The sequence below is a fragment of the Bidens hawaiensis genome, unplaced genomic scaffold, assembly GCF_021521415.1.
Source record: "Bidens hawaiensis isolate Kalapana, Puna unplaced genomic scaffold, B.hawaiensis_p1.1 tig00029951_1, whole genome shotgun sequence".
NCBI lineage: Eukaryota > Viridiplantae > Streptophyta > Magnoliopsida > Asterales > Asteraceae > Bidens > Bidens hawaiensis.
The window spans coordinates 120765-144997 of record NW_027494985.1 but is presented as its reverse complement, the minus strand read 5'-3'; the positions used below and the strand labels follow the sequence as shown (position 1 = coordinate 144997).

Here is a 24233-nt window from a genome sequence, read left to right as displayed (position 1 = left end):
TTTTTGTTGTTCTTTGTATTTTAACTTTACCCTAATCTTTATTCCATTTGGACACGTTAATTAATAATATATCTCTACTAATTATTTGACACAATTTCCATTAAAACTTTTAATTTTAATTTTATTTTTTTTAATGACAACTTTCATTATAGACAGTAAATTAACCAGAAAAGAAGTACACAAATCTTTTTAACTTAAAGTTTTTGTTTAAAGGAAGAACAACTTAAAGCCCGACCAACAGAATAACGAAACTCCAAATATTTGACGTCTTCAATCACTTACCAACAATAACCTCTTTCCTTCATAAAGAAGGTCGTTTCTCGTCTTTTATTTGCACCAACAATCTGTCATAATAACCCATTTGAAAACCTCATTCTTTTGTTACATAATGAAACTGTTTTATGAATACCGAGAAAGTCTCAAGCCGAAAAATTAAAATTGAAGAGATTTTACACCATGTACTAATAAACTCAATGATTTTTCTTATCGTGACATTTGAATTTAGTAATTTTTAGTTTACAAAATACCTACTATAAGTTTCCTTCTAAACTACGCACATGTTTCTTTGTGTGACACGCAACCTTCAATGTCTCCATGGTAAAAGTCTTGTCACTTCCATGTTTCAACACGAGTTAAATGCATTGCTTTGTATTTTATGCTTATTACATAAAATTGGCTATAATTTCCAAATACTTTTCATATCATTTATGACTTATTTCTCTAAAATTACTAATCTAAGAAGTAAGAAGTGCTCACAAGTTAGATAGATCTATGACTTCAACTTTCATTTCTCGTGGCATTTTTAAAATGTGTCATGTAAGCCATTAAGATATGATTTAACTTTTAAGTTTTAACTACAAAATTTCATTTTTACCATATAAATTTGAACCCATAATTTTACATTTATAATAATGGACACCATACTACGATACCAGTAGGTCATAGATATGTATGTTTTAATTAGAACGATTTATTTAAATAAAAAATCTTAATAATCAGTTAAATATAATTAAAAAAAAAAACTAAAATGGTGGTCTAGGCAATGTAACAAGTATTTTTACACATGATCATTGCACTTAGAGTTAGTTACAATAATAGTCCTTATAGTTTGTTCCTAGCCAAACAAGTAAAATACTAAATTAAAAGATTGTGTGTTTGAGTCACGTGGAAAAATTTCTTGTGGGAAGAAGTAACACAAAGAAAAAAAAGTATGTCGGGTCTCATGGGAAAGAATAATGATGACTAAAGAAATGGATGAGTACGAGATGAGAAGCATAAAGGAGACCAATGTGGCGCTATTGACTAAATTGCAAATTCAGAGTGAATTTAAAATCTAAATTGGGCCAAGGTAATCAATTTATTATATCACAATATTCACATTTGCTCAATACCTCTATGAGAAATGGTAATACCAGAGTTTTGGAAAGGTGTCACGAGTGTGGAGTCGCCTCTAACAGCCATTAGCCTCACATATCCACCTTTTTGAGGTGCGGATTAGGTTGAGAGATAACATACTATTATGTCACGGTAATTGGACTTAATTGGGTTCACTCAAGGAACAATTCCCCAATATATTTAAACTTGAGTACTTTACCGTTGTAAAGTCTCAGACAGGTTTGTTAAGCGAAACAACGATATTAAAACACGGTACATGAAAAAGGAAAACATCCGAGCAAAGACAAGGGAGTCAATTGAATTACATTAAATCTCAACCTTGATCAAGAGCTACGATTTTCTAGGTGGAAAATATTACTAGTTCCAAAGGGAGAACACTTCTAAATCGTTCATGGTGGGCACATTCAAAAAATAATTTGAAAAGATTGTTATTGGAGGATGATTTTAAGATGGATTAGGTTAAATGGGCTCCAAATGAAGTAAATGACGTAGTTTGAAAGCCGGTGGTAAATAAGTTCCCATTTAATTAAGGAAGCATTATAAAAAAGAGGGGTGTGGGAAAGATGAACTACACAAATTATGATGTACCAACATAATCGACTGATCATTTGCTGGTCTCGTGCCAAATGACTTGCGGCATCTGACAGGCGTTAATGAAAAGTTGCAAGCTTCAAGTTATAATACTAAAACCGATTAAAATCTATCCTTGACACCCCGTGAGCTAGTAATAAAACTCTTTTCATGGATTTGTTCCTTTGGCTCAAACATTAGACAACTTTTAGAATTGGAATTGTTGGTATAACTTCATATGTTGTTTGCTAGTTTATTCTTTTAACAAGAATTTATCGTTAAACAAAATGTAAACCGGTACAAAAACATTAAAAAAGGGAAAATTCCTAAAATGTCCATTTTGAATAAGATGGTTAGGGTTTTGTCCACAACCATCATAAATTCCCCAAATGTTCATGATAAACACCGTCGAATTCTCTCTTAAACTTTGTCAGACTCACTTATTTTAAACCAATAGGTGCTTGCCATGTGTCATACATGCTGTCGGACTCTCATATATACCGTCGGCCTTGCAAAAATTTAGAAAATGAAAAAAAAAAAATTTTAACAAAGAAATTATTAAGTTAGAATCCAACGGTATATTTGTGAGGCCGACATTATATACCTTCTTCCAACGGTATATAAGTAAGGCTGACGGTATATACCACACGTGACAAGTAGTTATTGGTTTATAATAAGTTAGTTTAAGGAAGAAGTCAAAATTATTGATAATGGACATTTAATGAATATATGATGATAATAAACAAAAATTTGATCACATTAAAGACAAAGACAAAGACAAAGACACCGTGGTGAAGAGGCGGTACAGTCGAAGTCGAAAGTCCAAACCACATTGCAAACAGGTACTACTTACATTCTTCATTTCTGCTGATAATATTTAATATGGGTTAATCACATTGCTTGTTATTTGGGTTTCAGGTAGGAAATCAAGCTTTGTTGTGGTTAGATCTGATCACCAATGGTTTTCAACCGATTGGTGGTAGAACTCGTCATTTGGTTACAAATGCTGTTGCAGTAAGTCATCTGTTTCTATTTCTATTATATTCATTTTTATTAAAAGCCCTAGCTTCCTGCGCCCGGGCCCATTTTCCAAACGAGGCTCAATAAATGCGCTTTTGGTTCCTAGGCGAGCGCTTCGACATTGTTATATAATAGCTTTTGTTTATTTTATTTGCTGAATAGTATAATTATTATACACATAATATATTTTTAAATTTTTATTTAAGTGCGCCTCTTTTTCTCATGCCATCGCTTTTTTTGCGCCTTACGGATAGGCAACAAGCGAGGCCTATGCGCCTTGAATGTGCCTAGCGCATTTGATAACTATCATTATATTATAGACACTTATGTATGTATGTTTGTATTATGTAATGAACTTTTATATATTATTGCAGACAAAACCAAATACTTCTGCTGCATCTACTGCATCTAAATCCGGGTATGTATACTTTGATCTAGGACTAGGAGTGTCATTCGGGTAGTTTTTTTTTTTTTTCAGATTTCGCTACTCGCAAACCAACCAAATATGATATGCTTGTTCGGTTAATCGAGTTCGGTTATGTATTATGATCCTGTTAAAACGATTAACCAAACTTGGAATCTAAAGTCTAAACTATTTGTGTTACTCAATGATTAATGTTAAATGGTTAGCCGATTTATTTTAGTTAATGATTAGTGTTGAAAACCAGTACCTTTAAGGGTTAAAGGATTGAATCAAACGAAAGATTTGTATTGAACCGAACTTGAATGAATTGATTGACTAGAAGTTGGATATTGGATGAGTTGATCACTAAGTAAAACTTTTAAAATATCGCAAATTTTTACTAGGGTAATATGAGTTAGTAGCAGCTTAAACGCCTCAAAGTGATCCCTGTAATGACGCCTTCTATTTAAAGATTTATAGGAATACAAAACTATGAAATAATCACATATACAATAATCATTTTCACACGCAATTAATATTCATTCTGCAGGCACGAGATATTACTCTTTGATGCTTTAAGAGAAGGTCTCGAAGAAGAAATGGACCGAGACGCACGCGTATGCGTTATGGGCGAAGACGTGGGCCACTACGGCGGGTCGTACAAGGTAACCAAAGGCCTCGCCCCAAAATACGGGGATCTACGGGTTCTAGACACCCCGATCGCTGAAAACGCTTTTACCGGAATGGGAATCGGGGCCGCCATGACGGGCCTGAGGCCCATTATTGAAGGAATGAACATGGGCTTTCTTCTTCTCGCTTTTAATCAAATCTCCAATAACTGCGGTATGCTCCACTACACGTCGGGCGGTCAGTTCAAAATCCCGGTTGTCATTCGGGGACCTGGCGGAGTCGGGAGACAGCTCGGTGCCGAACACTCTCAACGATTGGAATCTTATTTTCAATCCATTCCCGGTATCCAAATGGTGGCGTGCTCGACTCCTTATAATGCAAAGGGGTTAATGAAAGCCGCTATTCGTAGTGATAACCCCGTGATCCTTTTCGAGCATGTTTTACTTTATAATCTCAAAGAAAAGATTCCCGATGAAGAATATGTGCTCAATCTTGAAGAAGCTGAGATGGTCCGACCGGGTCAACACGTGACAATTTTAACGTACTCGAGGATGAGGTATCATGTAATGCAGGCTGCCAAGACTTTGGTCAACAAAGGGTATGACCCGGAGGTTATTGACATCCGGTCTTTGAAACCGTTTGACTTGCATACGATCGGGAACTCGGTGAAAAAGACTCACCGTGTGCTTATTGTTGAGGAGTGTATGCGTACGGGTGGAATTGGGGCTAGTTTGACCGCAGCGATTAATGAGAACTTTCAAGATTATTTGGATGCACCGATCGTGTGTTTATCTTCACAAGACGTGCCTACACCGTATGCAGGGACGCTTGAAGAATGGACCGTGGTTCAGCCGCCTCAGATCGTGGCTGCAGTCGAGCAGCTCTGCAAGTGAGACCATTATTATTGAAAACCATTGTCATTGTTTTTATCTTGTTTTGTTTTAAGTAAAATTTTGTTATGGACTTTAAGTTGGTTTTGGTTTTTAAAATGTGGGTTTGTTGTTTTTCTTAAATGCGGGTTTGTTTTGGTGCTACAGGCTTGAATAATATTAATATTCGACAACTCTAATGTACAATGAAAGTTTCAAACAAGAGTGTTAAAGTTTCGGATTTGACAAACGTTTTGGGCCAAACTGCTAACTATGGTTTTGAGGAACACAAACCAAACCGGCCGGGTTACGTTAATGATTTAAAGATGATAAGGAGACTATAGTATATATAGGTAAATATGTATCAAAGACGGGAAATTATAAAAAGTAAAGGTTACTTGCGGTTTCAAGTTTAACACTGGACTGAATCGTCTAAATGCCAAAACTAAACTGCGAAAAAATCATCCGACTTGCTTTGATTCGAACGATTTAGTTGGTGTCAAAAAAATCCAAATTTGAATAACTAGTAGCAGTGAAAAATGTACGAAGTAACTATTAAAACTAAAGATAAATCGGCTAATTATTTCTTGAACAAAGGCCTTGAGGGCTTGGCCCAGTTCTCAAATGGTGTTTCAATCTAAATAAAATAGAACGGTATGGGCCTAACCAAGCCCAAAAATATTCGGTCGTTAAAAAATAAGATGTTTCCATGCGAGAGTTACTATAACAGTGGCTGCGAGATTTACCAAGAACAAAAAAATTGAAATACTACATATCTTTGTATAATTCTTCAAATAAATATAATTATATAAATATTGGAACATAATACAATACCAATATTCCATATGCTAAAAGATATGAGTTGCTTTAATTTAAACTGATTTTTGAATATACATGGTAGTCATGAACAAACATAATTTTTGTCACTTGTTAATGCAATAGTCTTTCTCACATTTTTTTTTCAATCAGTTTGTGTATTCTTATCTTTTAAGTCATTTTAATATATGATATAAAAATTATAGGTTTATTCCAACTAAATCCATTACTACATATAATATGTATTCTCCATATGGATTGACAAGACGATTAGTGAATTTTAAAGTGTTAGTTATGGTTTATATTCAAAATAATAAACAATAAACATTCGATTCATAATATGTGGAATGAGAACAATTGACTTGGACGAAATCCCGATAACGTCACCGGCTAGGGCTTAGCCTTTAATACCTAAAAATACATATGCTTTCAAAACTGAAAGTTTTCGGGTTGACCCGAAACCTAGAATTAGGACCCAAGAACGAACCCGAATTACTTCGGTTCAGATTCGGGTTAGTATTTTCTTGGGTTCGAGTTTCTCGGATCGAGTTAGTTTGGGTTCAGGTATGAGTTTTCTTAGGTTGGGTTTCATGTTACAGGTAAAAGTGACAGCCATACTTTCAACGATTATAAATAAGAATAACTACCTTCACTTTATGCAACTTTAAATCTTCTAATATTCTTCTAACTCAGAATAATCACTATTATTTGAAAATGGTTTTAATGTTAGTATGTATTTTTCATTTTCCTGGTAATTACATTCATATGAAATAAACATATCATTTTGTTATATTTAAATGTTTGGTTTTTATGTTGCTTGATTATACAATTTTTAATTGTAAAATATAAAGTTGATTAAAAATTTGTCATACACAGAATATTAATGACAACAAATTTATCATGATTAATCAATTTCAAATTGTAAAGATTCAAAGGATGATTATATCAACAAAGTTCACGTATATGGTTTTTGGGATAATCATGTTTTTTTTTGGATAAACATGAGCATATGTTCTCAAATGACATCATATTAAATGATTAAAAGCTATGATATTTTATGTGTATAAATATTTTTTTATTAGTATCATGGATATATTATTATTTATCTAGAGTTGGTATGTATTTGGAGAACCTTCTTTGTCACACGGACAACTATATATGACTATTTCAAGAGTTATAAGTAGGCATATATGTTACTTTATTAAGAGTTACAAGCAGACATGAACTAAAGATTTTGATTTTTAATAAACAATGTATACCTGCTAATACAATCACAAATGTAGTGTAAAAGGAAGTTTTAATCTATTTGTAACATATTTGTGTAATCTTAGTTATGAAATTTCTGTAATTTTAATTAAATTGTAATTGTATTAACAATATATGATCAATTTGTTGACTGTATTCACTTAATAGTCAAAGTTTAAAATTTTCAACAATTACCCGTGTAATACACGGGCCTCAAACTAGTGTATAAATATATAAAAAAAGTAATGTCCGGTATATCGGGATAATCGGGTAAATAAGATAATGTTATTGGGTAATCGGTATATTACAAATCTCAAATTCGCCCCATATATACCCACGAAAAATTTCAAAACTAATCTCAAATCTGTCCCAAACACTAATGGTCAGGTAATACCCATTCTAATTATGTCGGGTTTCAAATTTTCCTATCGAGTAGATTTCACTACCATGCCTACCTAGAAAAATATAGCTTCCTATCATATCCTAATCTTTTTATTATAAATTATCTTATTATAAATACATTATTATTCCTAAACTGGCTTATATATTGTCTTATTTTCTAAACATAGCATATATTTGAACTTTTATTATAAATACTTTATTGTTACGTAACTGTCAAAAAGTAATATTTTGGCATTAAATATTCTTAAAAGTAATGATGATCTTTGCATTAAATATTCTCATTATATATCATAATCCTTTATTATAAATAAACCCATTGTTATTACAAGTTACAACTTTCTATTTGAAATTTTCTATTCAAAACATAAAAGTTAAAGAGAATAAAATATAAAATTTGTCTATTTAAATGAATCAAACATTATCGATATTGAAAGAAAAATCATTTTGAAACTTCATATATAAGCAAATTTTTTGTTTGAGCAAATACAATATGTCTAAATCTACGTACTCTTGATTGATGTTACTCGTTATTGTTATTGGAGGTTTGTTAATTAGTTCTTTTGATATATATATATTGTTTATTAAATTGTCACACGAATCAAAACGTGCTTTGTTTTACTTATCATGTAAGTGTCTGTTTTTATTTGTTTTCAGTTGGAGTCTCAATGGTCGAAGGTAACACATGCTTGGAGCATATAATTACCTTTGAAGCTTGTGAAATCCGTTTATGTCAACAAATGTGTGTCGCAAGATATGATAATGGCCATGCAAAATGCAAGTATTATAGAGAGCATAATATTGATGTATGTGATTGTTATTACCCATGTTGATGATATGTCAGTGATTTTTGTACGCAGTTACATTTATAATACTTGGTTATGTTCTCATGCCGTCTTTTTAACTAAGTGGTTTCACTATGTATCTACTAATGATCATCATAATCGATTAATCGTTCATGTCCTCGTCTTTGTCATACTCATCGTCATGTGATCCAGGGTTAATCTTAATCTTACCTCATCATTAAGTTTTAGCAACACCATGGTGATGATGATAGACTGGGCAAGTATAAGGATATTTGTATAGGAAATGAGAATGAATTGACTCAATTTTTTTATATAATTAATTTAATATGATTGTTATGTCAAAAGTAACATGCTTGATTTTAATATGCAAGTGCATTCTCATTCTATCCCTTATCTTTTGTGAGTGAGGTTTTTTTAAGACGTGTTGTGACCAGCGAACAGGGGGGCACTATCGGTAAGCCCTTGCCACGCTAGTCGTGTACACTGCAATAGTGCAATGTCATCCAGCGGGCCGGGGGCGCGGAGGGTGAAATGCAAGGGGGTTAGCGGTTGCAAGTGAAGAAGATTACCAATGGAATTCAGTTTTTTTTGTTTTGTTTTTTATAAAAAGGATGTGAATTGTGAAAGCAAGCGAACTAATAATTTTGGATGGGCTATTTTTTTTGGGGGGGGGGACTTGGGCTAGTTTATCTTTCTTTTTCAGTTTAATGTTTTTTTTTTCATAAAATTAGTTTACTAGTTTATATTGCTTGAGGTTGTTGTTTTATAAGCTATTATAAAATATGGGGTTTTCTTTATAATTTATATAAGTTTGGATTGTTTTTTTTTAATGAAAAACTAGTATATAGTTTCTATCTATTATTTTTGAAATTTACATCTTTGAAACAAAAATAAAATATAAAGAATATCATTTAAGCCCCCTACTCACCTGAATCACAACAGACTTAGGTTGCTTTAGCAGCGCCAGGTGAAACAGTATTAGAGGATGAATCAAGAGTTGGCTTCAACGATAACACACAGTTTAATTTAGGAAGTAGTTTAGGTTTTATGATTGGAGGATATATATATATATATATATAGAGGTATATCATTCCAGAAGTTTTTTTACAGCGATAAGTGCGAGAAGTGAATGTGTAACTCCATTAATCCCTAATTTCACTCCATTTCTTATGTGTAGGTGCGTTGTGTAGATGCATATGTATGTGTGTAGGTACGTATGTTTGTATATGTGTACGTATGTTTGTATGTGTGTAGGTACATAGGTTTGAATGTGGCTCGGTACATTTATATGTTTGTAGGTTGGTTTGGATGTGTAATTAAGACATAAATACGACCAACCTACATATATGTATGTAACATCATATGAAATGGAGTGAAATTAGGGATTAATGGAGTTATGCATTCACTTCTCGCTGTAATATCACTTCTCGCAAGATCCATCCCCTATATATATATATATATTTGAAAGTCTTGTTCACTCTTTATAATTTTTTAGTGTTTTTTAAAATTGGTTGTGAGTGAAAGAATGAGAAAAAATAATTATAAATGTATAAAAATATTATTTAATTAAAACAGTAGACAGAAAATATAGTGATTTTTAGTAAAATTTTGGATTTAAAGCATTTTCATCCCTTTCCCAATCTCGAAACTCAAAATTACTTTAAAATTTTCTCTATATATATTTTTTTGTCAAATAAATAATATTTTTTATACATTTATAACTACATTTTTCTCTCTACTTCATGCACAACCATTTCAAAAAAATATTATGATGAAACAATAACTTATTACATATCATGAATAATAACAATTTATCTCTCATCTACTCACAACATATGCTCTCGGCATGAGGTTGATATGTTACATACTAATTAGTGTTTCTTTTTAACTTAAACATATGAATTTCTTTGTAAATTGTTAAATTTTGATGCTTTTAACAAAGATACCTAAATGTAATTTTGTCATAATGTTTGATTCCGAAAATGACATTACCAAAATACGTTGACAAACAAAAGGATTGATGTTTGTGTGTCCCCTTGTCCAAGTTCTTTGTATTAGCACACTAGTTATTTATTAATCATATCAAAACACCTAAAATAACAAAACGTACTTTTGGTTTTTAATACATATATATATATACCCCCATGTGAGGGGTTGTTTGTTAAGTGACTTCCATGTGCTTAATGTTGAGGTTCAATCTCGTAGAATCTCTGTTATGCTTTTGCTTAAGGTTTCTAATTAAATGATTAGAAGATTCTTTTCTAAGTTTTAATTGAGCTCGAAACTTTTATTGAATACACCATAGGCACACAAAGACTTGATTTGAAAGGGGGGGGGGGGTTGGTTCGAGTCCCACCCGCGACAAAAAATAGGGGGTTCCATCACATAAAAAAAGAGGATGAAATGATGATAATCGGGTGGGTCAGTGGCTCACCAGTGATCTAAATGACTGTTTAAATTAAAAAAAATAAATAAATATTAACATGTATTAATTGCACCATGTTCATGACATATTTTTGCTTTCCATCAAGTGGTCTTGAAGCTGATTTGTGTAAAACTTGTCCTCACATATGCCCCCACACCTACTAACACTTGCACAACTCTTAAACCGTGTTATGTGTAACATCTATGCATTATTTTGTTCGGATATGTGCCTCTTTGTTCATTTCAAAATTCTGATTGATGTAATTTAAAGTGGGGTTTATTTCCATTTTATGTTGTTTTTGTTCTTTAAATTGGAGACAAAAGTGTAAAATTTAAAAGGGCATATATATCATACTTAATAATTGCACTAAGAGACACCATATTAAGTAAAGCGAACATCTAGTTTCAATCTAGTTTCAACGAGTCATGATATTTGTAATTTCAAGGTGTTTCAAACGGAGCATCTCTAAAATTACATACTATTAAAATTACGGATATCATAACTCGTTGAAACTAAATGTTCGCTTTGGTTAATTTGGTATCTCGTGGATTACTTATGTAATTTACTCTAGTTGATAATACAAAGAAATGATATCAGACTTAATTACCAACATTTGCTTATTCTATCATAGGGTGCTATTTTTAACTAGAGAACTAGAAGAACAACAACACGCACTCGTACATATTGTTGATTAGATGTATCGAAACATAGGTGGTTATGTGGTATGCATCACATTTAACATCAGTTTGTAGACATATTCATGCGGTTCTCGTCGTTTTCTTAGTTTTCTAATTAATAATGGTTATGCATTGAACAACTATCTTCTTTTCATATACTATGAATTTAAAGGTGCTCCAAATGGAATATGTTGCCGTTAAGATATTATGTGCATGATTCTTGGGGATACAAGACAACGAAGAAATCTGCTTTTGAGGTTCAACTTGAAGCATGAAATTGTTTAATTACAAACATTGAACTGTGACTGGTTGCTTATGTAGATTGTTTTCTGGAGAACATGGAGATGCCAAGGCCTTTCCAAACATTATTATTAAGGATGGATTCTCTCGTAGTTAATGCCAGTGTGCATGACAAGAACAATGACCCATGTTATAGTGTTAGCCAGCATACCCTTCCACTTGTGTTTCCATGTCCCCTTGTCAAGTGTTTCACATTTCTCCCAACGTACACTCCACATCCTCCCTCTCTCTATATCTTTTTTGTTTTGTTAAAGAAGACATTTCATTGACACGAAGCGGAAAATATCTAGTCATGTTACGTAAGGAGGACGAGGGGTCAAATTATCACGTATACAAAACCCCAGCTGGATTTGTGTTAAAGAATTTGATTCTAACTCTATAAAGGATCAGGCCTAGCTCAAACCCTTGTTTCTGGACGAGTTCATCGTTTTGTATTCTAATGTATAATTTGGGTTTCAAATAATTTAAACTTACACAAAGAGTACATTAATCTAAAGTTCATTCAAGCAAGTAAAGATAAAACAAGAGTTATCATAGAAGAGAGGTTTTTAGTATGTACTACAAGTACAAGTTTTACACTAATACATTAGAATATTTGATATTACATATATAAGAAAAATAACACAATAACAATATTTGATTTTTTTTTTGAAGTAGAATATATAATCACCCACCAACATATCCACGATTAATGAATAGCCTAAACAGGAAAAATAAAGATTTTCACCGAGTGCTGAATGTTTCACTCATAATCCCTAGTATGTAATTATAGGTGATGCCATTACATACAAACATACTCACACGCACATATAGATTTAGAATATTTTTTTGACGTGGTTAAAAATTTAAAGTTTTTAGTTTATCTTTGCCGCTCTGAACTCTATAAATAAAATGAGAACGGTTGTTACTTGTTAGCTACATGAAGTTTCCCTTTTATCAAGATTACCTTAAGTTTGAATTATGTTTTAAACAAGCAAAATGTTGTGAAGTCCCTCTATGTTTGCATATATTGTATCATGTCTTCAATGGTTGTATATGAATGAAATATATCAAGGTCGTCTCCGAAAATCACTAAATAACTGTAGGCCCGGGTCCAGTAAGAACAAAAGTCCCCTAACTTCTTAACTAACATATCCTAAAGTATATTTGTTTGTATATATTATATACCTACCGCTTCACTCACCAACTCTACTGGTCAAATCTTTTATCAGTTGAATTATATGATCATCAAATTCTATTGCAGAATCTTCACCATGTGGCTTGCATATGTCCCCAACTTCTTAACTACCATATCCTAGAGTATATTTGGTTTTTCTCTTTCGGCCCCAACTAGCTCACAACCAATAATCTTGTTCTATGATTAATTCGAATCATTCATTTCAAGCATGGAAAGCACCTCTTTGCTTAAAGGTTCTAACATGGTGATAGTTAATTATTTATTTTTTTAATAAACAAATGGTGTTGTTTTGTACTTTTGTTATGATATAAAAGAGTTTAATTTCTCACATACTATTTTCAGATATGTACTTTTATTTTTTTCATATTTTGATTGTACTAAATAACATTACAACAAATAAGTACTAATATATTTTTTGACGATTTTATTTATCAACTTCGATCTTCTCATTGTTCTTGTCTGGGGCGCATAATTGTCGCATATCATACACACATATATATTGTGTCGCTTGTTGTAGTTATTAAAATTTTTTATGTATTTCTCTCATGTCGTGTTATCAACATAGCTTATCTGTCGTGTCGCTTGTTGTAGCTGGTAATAATGCTCGATTTTCAACCTTTATTTTCTATAAAAGCTGGAACGTGAGCTAAGAGATTGTGGATTTGCACACATCAGATGTGAGATTATCTACCTATCTCCCTATACTATTAAAACAAATTATATTATCACATGTAATTCAACTAGAATAGCTAACTAAAATGTAACTAAAACAAGTTACAAGTATAACTTTAAAGTTTAAATGTTCTATTAAATGTGTTTTTTAAATATTTATGAATTATAAAATTTTATTTATCATTATTTGTATCTTATGAATTCATAAAGTATGTTATTATGTATATTATTAAATTTAAACTTTTTAGCTGTACTTTTTTAACCAACTAGCTAGACATTAAGGTACCAACTTTGCCGCTAAGAAATTTGCATAATTTTAGTTTGATGGCATGGCACATCCTAAATAGCTAATTTAATTAGGTCATTTATTGGTTAATTTTTTTTTGTTTTTTGTTTTTTGGTTTTTTTAAACTTCTAAATGTTACCCTTCCTATCTTATACTCCAACTAATCTACACCAAACTAAATACACCAATCCGTTATAGACGGGGCTCGAACCTTGACATCAATTGAAGCGTTATCACTCGATCTAACTCCTAATGACTTTGCCATAACACCCAACCCCAACCCCAAATTATCATTTGGTTAAATTCTTATTTTCTAGTTTTGAATTTGTTATATATATATATATATATATATATATATATATATATATATATATAATAGATAGCCGAATTGAGAAGTATGACTAGAGAATCATTAATCATATATTTATATATGGTATTTATAGTCAAAGGGTTTACGGGTGACGTTGATCTCACTTTCACCATAACTAATCGTTGATGTAGTTGGATTACGAACGCAGTGATGATGTTTCTGAAAAGGACATATAATACATAAACTTTTATCACTTGTTCTTTAGTTTATAAGTACTTGAAATTAAAGGTGCCAACGATTAAATCCGACTCTTAACCTTTTTAGGAGAGCGGATTTTAAAATCAGGCCCTTTTCATAACGAAAAGAAATACATTTTTTTTCTTAAGATGGTAATTAACTCGTGTATTACACGTTTTTGTATTTGTTTTCTAAAAATACACTAGATTTAACGATATTAAAAAGAAAACCCTTTCAAGTATATTGATTGTTTGCTCTCTTTGTAAATATGTGAGAATTTAACCAAGTTAAACCTAATCTTACTATACTATTAAAGCAATACAAGATATCCACATGGCCTTCAACTAGCATGTCCACATATGCTTCCAAGTCATCCGGTTTCCATTTATAGAATTGACACATAATTTAATTATTAATATTCTCTAGAATCATAACCTCACTAACTAATGTTTTCTATAATCATAACCAATTATATCATTTCATTCAAATGATTTAAAAACCGATTTTGATCACAATTAATTATATATAACTAATTTTGTGTTCCACTTTTTAGTATTACTATTATTTTAGCAATTCAATGATTTGTATAACAGTTACTTATTCCACCATTTATACATATAATTCCAACATCTTGTGGTTTTGCAGAGAACAATGTAAAGAATTCTTATGAAATCTACATATTTATAATGTTTGAAATATTTTCCACCCGTGTATAACACGGGCCAATATCCTAGTTACATATATATTCACATCCAATCGAATGTGATCAATCGAACATAGTTGATACTTAAAAAACTGGCCTCACACTTCTTCTGGTTTTTGTCGCTCATGGATGACCAATGATATGCATCGATTATCAAACAAACTCGACCCGTGCATGATTCTTGAACTTACAAGGACAAAAATTTATTAGTGCATTTTGAATATAAAAGAAGAGTGCAAGCTTTAGTAAAGATAAGCTAGAAACGAGATGAGGAGAGTTTGGGATATGCTAAAAAATGGAGAAAGTGCGGAATGAAGTTTATATTGGTGAAATTGGGTAAGAGTTTATTAGTATTTCATCTTCAAAAGTACGTTTATGGTGGGTTTTGGATAGCTGAGTGTGTGGCTTTTTTTATCTTTTTAATTTGCCTCATTTGCAAAGGAAGTGAAAGTCTTTACGAAACCTTCATTCTTATACTAATGACTCGCTATGTTCCCGAGTCAAATTTAACGAGAGGAGTGAAAGAATCTGAGAGGAAGTCACGAAAAATCGTGAAAAGAAAATGAGAAAAATGAAAGGAAAACCGATTGTTATTTTCATTATTTAAAATTGAAGAGAATTTGAAAGAACGGACTCGAAAGTCATCATGGTAAATTATAAATTTCTTTTCCTCTACAAGTCTTTCTCTCCTTAATTCCCTTTCCGTTCTTTTCATTTATTTATTACACTTGGGAACGAAGCGTAAAAGTGAAGAAACTGAGAGTTTTCACCCTTCTTGTCTCTCATGTAAAGCTCCCCTCTCTCATGTAATTTTAATAGGGTTTGTGTATGTTTATTGTTGTGGATGAAAATGAGGTTCTTGAGGAAAACTTGGAACTGAAGTGGAGCTAATGTGAGAGTTTGTGAAGATCTGTCGTTGTTAATGCTCTAAGGTTCTTCTGCAAATATTACTTATACCATGTTAGCACATGTCCGTATTTGTTTTTTAACAGAATATTCAACCATGCCTACACACATCGTCGTACATTCCACTCGTTATTTCATTAAACCTATCCTCGAATACATACTTCAAGCATATTTAAAAAGTGTTCGCTACACCATTTGCTTGTTGGGTGAACATCCATATGAACTCACACCAACAATATAATCCATATAAACACTTACATATATATTATTGAGTCCCTTACCAGCCTATCTCGACAACATGCCATTCAAAAAACCTTTACTGAAGACATGTCGTCGGGATAGGCCATGGGGTCAGATAAGTTTTCTTGTATTGTTAACACGCACCCACATATATACTATTATGAAATCATGTTGTAATGTTGTATGAACAAATTTGTTAAAAGGTGTAAAAACTAAAAACTAACAAGACATTTGAGTGACAGCTCATTGTTTTTCAAACACGAATAACAAACACATTCCTCCTGATCATTTCATCATCTATAAGCCATTTAAAAAAATATATAAATTAAATAACAACCATCCACGTAACGTATTTCAATTTTATAATTTTCCAAACAATTATCGATATAGAATGGAAAAGGAGCACATCAAAGGTAGTTTGTCATGTGACATTAATCCCCATATCCTACCACGTGACACTTATTGTCGCATTTGACGGGCAAATTAATCACATCAACAAATATGACAATTTCATCTTATCTATTAACGAAAAAATAGATATAAATAACTCATATATAGGGTGAAGTTAGAATATGTATGGTATGTTTTCTAAGAAGTCTAAGATTAGATTTAGGTTGAAATTTCCAATTTGTTGGAAATTTATCTTTCATAGATATAGGTTAAAATAGACATGATATCAATAAACCTATGTCCTAAAATACGTACATGACCATGTGAGTTCGATTATGCCATATGACTTGTATCAATCACCTTGTTTTTTTTCTTGGATGAAGGTATTATAATTAGCTTACTGACCCGTCAATTTGCAATTTGGCCATTTGCAAACCAAGAGGGTACGTATTGTCTAAGCTTATCGTTTTGATAGTCAGGCATGCCGACCTGACTAGTTAATCCAAAAATTGTCGTTGCATCGTCTGGCGCATCATACAAACTAATATTGTGCATTTTGCACACTTGAAATGTAAGAATTTGTTACATTGGTGATGGGTTGAAACTTTCCAGGAGGTAACTAGCGTTCAATATTTCTCACTCTAGTACTACGAACTGTTGAGTTTTATTCTCATCCACAATATTCAATGCATTCAAAAACACGTTGATTACATTTAAGGTTGAACGCTACTCCATCCTTATGAACCCAAAATATATCTCTCTTGTATTGTGATGTAGCAGTTGATTAGCATGTTACAGTCTAGGCCACCGAAACTTTGACAACCTAATAGACGTAAATTAACAAGTCGACTTTATAAAAACCATAAGGCAACAGGTGAAAGCTTGATCGACATTGAACATTCAATAGAAAATATCAATTAAAATCGGCTCTTAGTACCTTAACTAGCATGTGGCAAGTAAGGTGTGTATACACAAGGAATCATTGAAAAATGCTATTTGTATCTTAATTAATCTAAAGTGAACAAACGTCGTCAAGCCGAATGTGAAAAGTGGATTATCGATCAAAACAATTAAAAATAAGTTGATCAACATAATTAAACACCACAAGTTTCTCATAACTCAAAAACTCTCACATCCAACTCTTCATTTAAATTCTACTCATAAACATTTTTTTATTAATTATCCTTTTTTATACACTTACAACAAAATATAGAAGATTGAATATTAAACTCTAAACATAGACATAGAGGTGTACTATATATATATATATATATATATATATATATATATAGAAAAGGGTTCAAATAAAAATAAAGAGTTTTCTAAAAATAGTAAGATCAATAATTTTTTGACATTTGACATTACAAATAATGGTGAAAGAACAATTTTAGGAAACTATGTCGGTTATAATGATGAAAGGGTAATTCTAGGAAACTATGTCGGTTATTAGTAATTTTAAATCCCAACAATTGATTAACATGATCCAATAACTATGATATATATATATATATATAGGGAAGGGTTATCATAAAAATAAGTAGTTTCCTAGGAAGACTAGGAATAAATCATAGCCATTGTATCATGTTAATCAATCATTGAGATTTAAAATTACCAATAACCGACATAGTTTCCTAGAATTACTCTTTCATCATTATAACCGACATAATTTCCTAAAATTGTTCTTTCACCATTATTTGTAATGACAAATGTCAAGAATTTGTTGATTCTTACCATTCCTAGGAAACTCCTTATTCTTATTTGAACATTTTTCTATATATATATATATATATATATATATATATATATATATATTAAGAAACTAATATAACACGTACTGTTTTAGTTATATTTTCTTCTATATACACAGAAAAGTATGAATATAAAAACTTAAATGTGAATGAAGTAAGAGAATATCGTGCTTTACGCATTTGACCTTGAAAAGTAGGCACTAATGAGTAAACATTATGGTAGGTTTTGTTTGCTAGATGGGAATTGAAAGTGTTTTCTTATGTTCCTCCACTGCCATGAAAATGGAAAAGCTTTACGCGTTTGTCCCTTTTTCTATTAAGGTTAAAGAGTACGGATATCGTTACGTCTGTGTCATCTGAGTGACAATTCAGTTTTTCCTTCATTATTAAACCTCACTCTTGTATGAATTATTCTTTTCATTCTCTACCATTTTATTTTATTTAATATAAAAAAGAATTACAAAATTATTTGATTGGTGGATGAGGTCACCACCCCTCAAATTACGAGAATGACCATGATCATTTGTGCCATGTCACCGATGAGATGGTTCAAGCCAGGGTAGGGGTGGTGTTCCACTTGTCTCAGTTGACGTGGCATGCCACACAGGACCAGTGAGCGCGCCCTTACCCTTACCCATTAGCCTAGCTAACCCATTTTCAAGTTCCAACTATTTTTAATCCTAACAAATTTAGTATACACAAAACTCGATCAATTGGAAAAACGATTATACATTCTCACATATATCACCAAAGTTTTTGCAAAATTAACAAAGAAAGAAAAATATATTCTATGTATGCATGCATGTAGGGGAATGATCAAAAGAGAACTACTTATAGAGAGAACCACATAACTAATAAAGAACTCACAAAAACTTAACCCATACATGATTTAAAAAAACCATTGCGATTTTTGACAAAATAAATATACGTGTAATAAAACAATATTACATATATGCAATTTCACGATCGGCATATTTTTTTCTAAATATTTATAAAGAAAAGCAACACATAAGGAATTATAAAAGAAAAATAATAGTAATTAAGTTTTCACGAGTTCATTATTAGTTATATAATTCTATTTTTAAAAGTAGTTTACATGATCGATGCATATACACGTACGTACGTACATACATACATGGAGATGGTGGTCGTCTAAAAGGCGAAAATACCGAAGAAGCACATATATACAAGGATGAGGTATCACAAGGAATGGTGACCCCAATTACCAATGAAGAAACATTTACGATGGACAACTATACGATAGATCGGGTTTTGGCGATGATTATTAAACAACGATGATTAAACGCCAAACGACGACAAGGATTAAATACCAAGACGTATAACATATTGTGATTTTTTTATAATATATTGTAATTTATAAAAAAATATAAAGAAATAATGAACTTGTAATTTTTTTTATATATTTTACGAATTTAACATACTTTGTTTTATAAAAATTAACTTGTTCCTGGATCAGTTCTGAACCTGGCCCAGATCAGTTCCGAATCTATCTGATTCCTATAGGTTCCAAATTTTCAAGCACGAAACCGATTTCTAACCCGAACAAGCTCCTAATGGAACCAACTTATTAGGGATGAGCATTTTTTCTTACATATACCGTATCATACTGATATCGATGAACAACATCGGTATCAATATTGGTATTATGTTTTGGGCTTCAGTTTCCCTCAGTTTTGGTATTTTTAATGACTTTGGTATCCACCGGTACCAAACCAACAAAATCGGTATGGTATTTGATCTTTACTTTCACTCTTTATCGCTTTTGATATTTTGAAATACGGTATAGATCTCATCCCTAATTTTGACCGTCGTTAACTCTAACTGAAACCGGTTCATGAAAATATTCGGTTTTATTTACATGTATGCTCATATATGGTAATTTGTCGTTTTGTAACTTCTCATGCACTACATAAAATGGCCACCGGCTCAATCCACTTGTGCTAAAGACGAATTTGACTGATCATCATCCGTACAAAATTCTAAATATTTATCTTAGCTACAAGTGGAAGTGGAGGTGAGTGGTGAATACTCGGAGTTTGGTGATCACTGGTTAAAATTAGCTCTATAATTCTATATTGAGTAACCCTCGCTTTCTTCTAACTTGTTAGACTAGGCGTAATGGACGACATGTATGGACGAAATCTGGGTGATAAGGGCTACAACACCCCCCCCCCCCCGACAAAATGTGGGGCGAGGGGGGGACAACTATTTGTCGGGCGATTTTGAATTGAATATTATTATTATTATATATTATTATATATGTTTGTGTGTGGTATATATATATATATATATAGCCTACAACACCATTACACCCCAAAAACAAATTCTTACCATTTGCTGACTGGGCACCACGTGTCGCAATTCGCCCAATTTGTAGCCCCTCCACCACGCGTAGCCTTACGGAGTACTTTTTGTTTTTATAAACCCCGTGGATTAGTATCCTACAAAATATAATGCTAATTCATAACTGTATTACCAAACTATGTTTTAAGTATTTAATTTAGCTAACCTATTAGATCTTAATAACTAATTAAAGCAGTAGAACCCATTTCGTTGACCAAAAAAATATGTAAAAAACAATGGCACAAGACAAATTGAACTCAAGTTCAAGCATTAGTATCCATCTTTTCTTCTTCCCATAATTCATGTTGAAGTTATGCTCAAGTGCTCAACCTTTTTTCTTAATCTTATAAATTATAAAAATATGGATCACCAGAATGATAAAGATTAGTTAGAATAAAAAAAAAAACGATATATGAATTTCAGGGTTTTTTTTAAGTTTAAAAAGTTACATGTATGTATTTCATACAAAGTAGATACATTTAACTTCGTCAGTCATATAAGTTTTTTTTAACCTAAGAATAAAATAATGAAAATTTGTTTTTATAAAATTCATTGGTTAAAAAGAGTTTTCTCTCGATTTTTTTCCGTATATTTTAGCTTTCTCATGATTCCTTCCATATTTACACACACACCAACTTCTTGCGTTTGATAACTTACTTTTTAGAACTTGTTTCCTTTTAAAGTGAGACGTTACATGTCCCTGATATGTAAGAGTGATACCATGATCTTCTTAATGAAGCAATAATAGAAAATTAGGCACGGTTTAACCATCAAGTTTTGGAATGCGTTTACACCGAAGAGATAAAATCTTAGTTTACTAAATCACGACATGTTACATCAAGATGACATTGGGGACCAATATTATATTATTGTGTCTTCATAAATAGAAAAAGTACAAACGAGACGTATTTGGCAAATTATAAACTTGAGGAACAAGTGGTGTGTGCTTCGTCTTGTTTTATCCTTAGATATTTTTTCTTGCGTGAGATGACATATATGCATATATATATACATACATGCATATATATATACATACATACATACATACATATATATATATATATATATATATATATATATATATATTGAAGCTTGCAAAAGAACATAAATTTCTATTTCTCTCTACATCTTCTAGCAGGATGCCTTGTTTAATAGGGATCAAACATATTCCACACAATAACATTTAATTCCTTTCTCTTGACCTAACATTTATTGCTTTGTTACAAAACTTCGCAATCGAATAATACGTTTAATATCTCCCCATCTCTATCTATCCTCGATCTATAGTCATTCTAGAGAGAGAAAGAGAAAATGTGTATGTTTACAATTCGTGAGTTCCTTTTCTGACTATAGGATAGAAAAAGGCAAAAAAGAGAAGAATATTGCTCTCTTATTCGAAGAAAAAGTAGCATGATAAGTTTCAAAGCATGCATTAAATTAAATTTATTTTGTTTTTATGGTATTTCACACAAACATCCTATAAAAACGTACACATGCTTGAAGCTTGTCACTAAAACATAAAGCATACTATCTTTTAGACTTTTACGTGACTAAGGACATGTTTGGGATTGAGTTTAAAAAATGTTTATTGGTTTATGTGTTTTTTCAAAAAGCCAGGATTTTTGGGGCTTTTGGAAAACTGCTTATTAACCATTTCAAAAAGCTAAAATAAAAAAGTTTGTTGTGATTGCCAACCACATTTAAACTTTTTGACTTTTTGAAAACACTAATAAGTCAATAAACATTTTCAACCAAACTCAATCCCAAACATGCTCTAAGAATAAATAACTATGTTATATAAATGAAAAATTATTAAACTAATTTGTTTAATTGTTTTTTTATTATTATTAAACATTAACTACCGATGTATATAGGTCATGTGTAGGATATACACCCACACATGTGTAGTTTATTTAAATAATTAAGGATATGTTTGGCAAAACTAGCTGGTAGCTGAAGACGTAGCTGTAACTTTTTAGATATATTTAGATGTTTGACAGAGTAGCTGGAGCTTTTAATAAAATGTATAAAATTACTAAAATGAGCAAAACTAAAAACAATAATAGTAAATATATTTATTTTGGAAGGTTATTTAAGTAAATTAAATACTAAAAGATTGTAACTCTTTCTAAACGCTACTAGTAGAAGCTTTACGATCTAAGTTTTTTCTGCTGACCCAGAAACTTCAAACTTCTTGAACCAAACAAGGCTTTTAATTGAGTAGGAGTTTTTTCTTAAAAGCTTGAAACTTGAAGCTTCTAAAAGCTTCCTGCCAAACATATCCTGAATTTTGTCTATTTGATTTTTTTTATATATTTTGTTCCTTTAATTTTATTTTATATATTATTTAGAATGCTAGAAAAGATGATTTTTTCACTTTCTAACCATTTTGTTAGATTTCTTTATTTAATTTCACACGTAGATATTATATCAACATAGCAGGTAGGGGGGCAACAAGCTGCGCCGCCACCCCTTTCTGAATTACAAACCCTAACCTGCTAAAGACATACCTCTGCCCCTTTGGAGTCGACACATTGCTATGCACAACTCGTTGAACCCTGGTTAGAAAACGAATAGCTTCCGGTGCCAAGGAGCCAAAGGTATCAAAAGCCAGAGGGACAAAAACATGTTGGTTCTCTTCGCAGGCTTTAGCATTTTTCTCCACCTTCTTCGTTTCAGCCCTTTTCATTGCTTGCTCAGCTACAAACCCATTATCCCTCAACCAGCTAAGGGAGATACCCCCTGTGAGGTCAACACAAGCGTGTTTTCCCCCGGCCCAACCAAAGACGAGCAAATCTGCCGGTCGTAGAGTGGATCTCCCTTCCGTGGGGTCTGTAAGGAAGTTTACGGGGGCTTCCTTTTTAGCTGATATCCCAGCTCGCCTTAAGATGTCCCAAAGGACGTCCCGCACCCAATCATGTCGGTATTAGATTATATTTCTTTTTGAATTTTAAAGTTTTTAAAAGTAAGAAAAACGAATTTTAATTTATTTTGTTCTCTCTCTCTCTCTCTCTCTCTCTCTCTATATATATATATATATATATATATATATATATAAGATTAGTATCATTACAGAACTCTTAAATTATTTAAGAATTTGAAGGAACCCTTGAAAATTAACGTTTTTTATAAATTTTTTTGTAAGTTAGTTTTATTTGAGTGTAGTTATATCATTTTTTATATCTATAATTACGATTACAATTATGAAAACTAGTTTTTACACATATCTAAACTTTTTTCTGCATATATGTAAATTTGTTATTACATAAATTTTACACATATGTAATAACAAATTTATATATAAAATATGGTAAAACTAGTCTTAAACAATGTTAATATATGAAAAAAGTTAAAAAAAATGTTTGTTTCTTATGAGTTCCTAGAAGTTCTTAACTTTTTTGAAATTCTCAAATGATACTAACCATATATATATATATATATATATATTAAAGAGAGGTAGGTAATAGATGTATAAAAGTAAAAATAGTATTATGGTCGGTGCAATTTGATTGATGAATCAAAAGTGGTCTTCTGCGGGCGTGAGTCACGACTGGCCTTCCAAGGCAATATACACACCCTACCACCAACTTGGGTGCATTTGGTCCAAGCCCCACTTGTTAGCAATAGATGAAACAAAACACATAC

General features: G+C 31.7%; 1 pseudogene across 1 annotated transcript; it reads left to right on the top strand.

Annotated features, from left to right (window-relative positions):
• The first annotated feature begins 2730 nt into the window (after positions 1–2730).
• LOC143579784 (pyruvate dehydrogenase E1 component subunit beta-3, chloroplastic-like) lies at positions 2731–4987 on the top strand (annotated as a pseudogene). Its single transcript, XR_013143523.1, has 4 exons — positions 2731–2807; positions 2884–2979; positions 3360–3403; positions 3939–4987. The product of XR_013143523.1 is annotated as a pyruvate dehydrogenase E1 component subunit beta-3, chloroplastic-like (transcript).
• The last annotated feature ends 19246 nt before the right edge of the window (positions 4988–24233 follow it).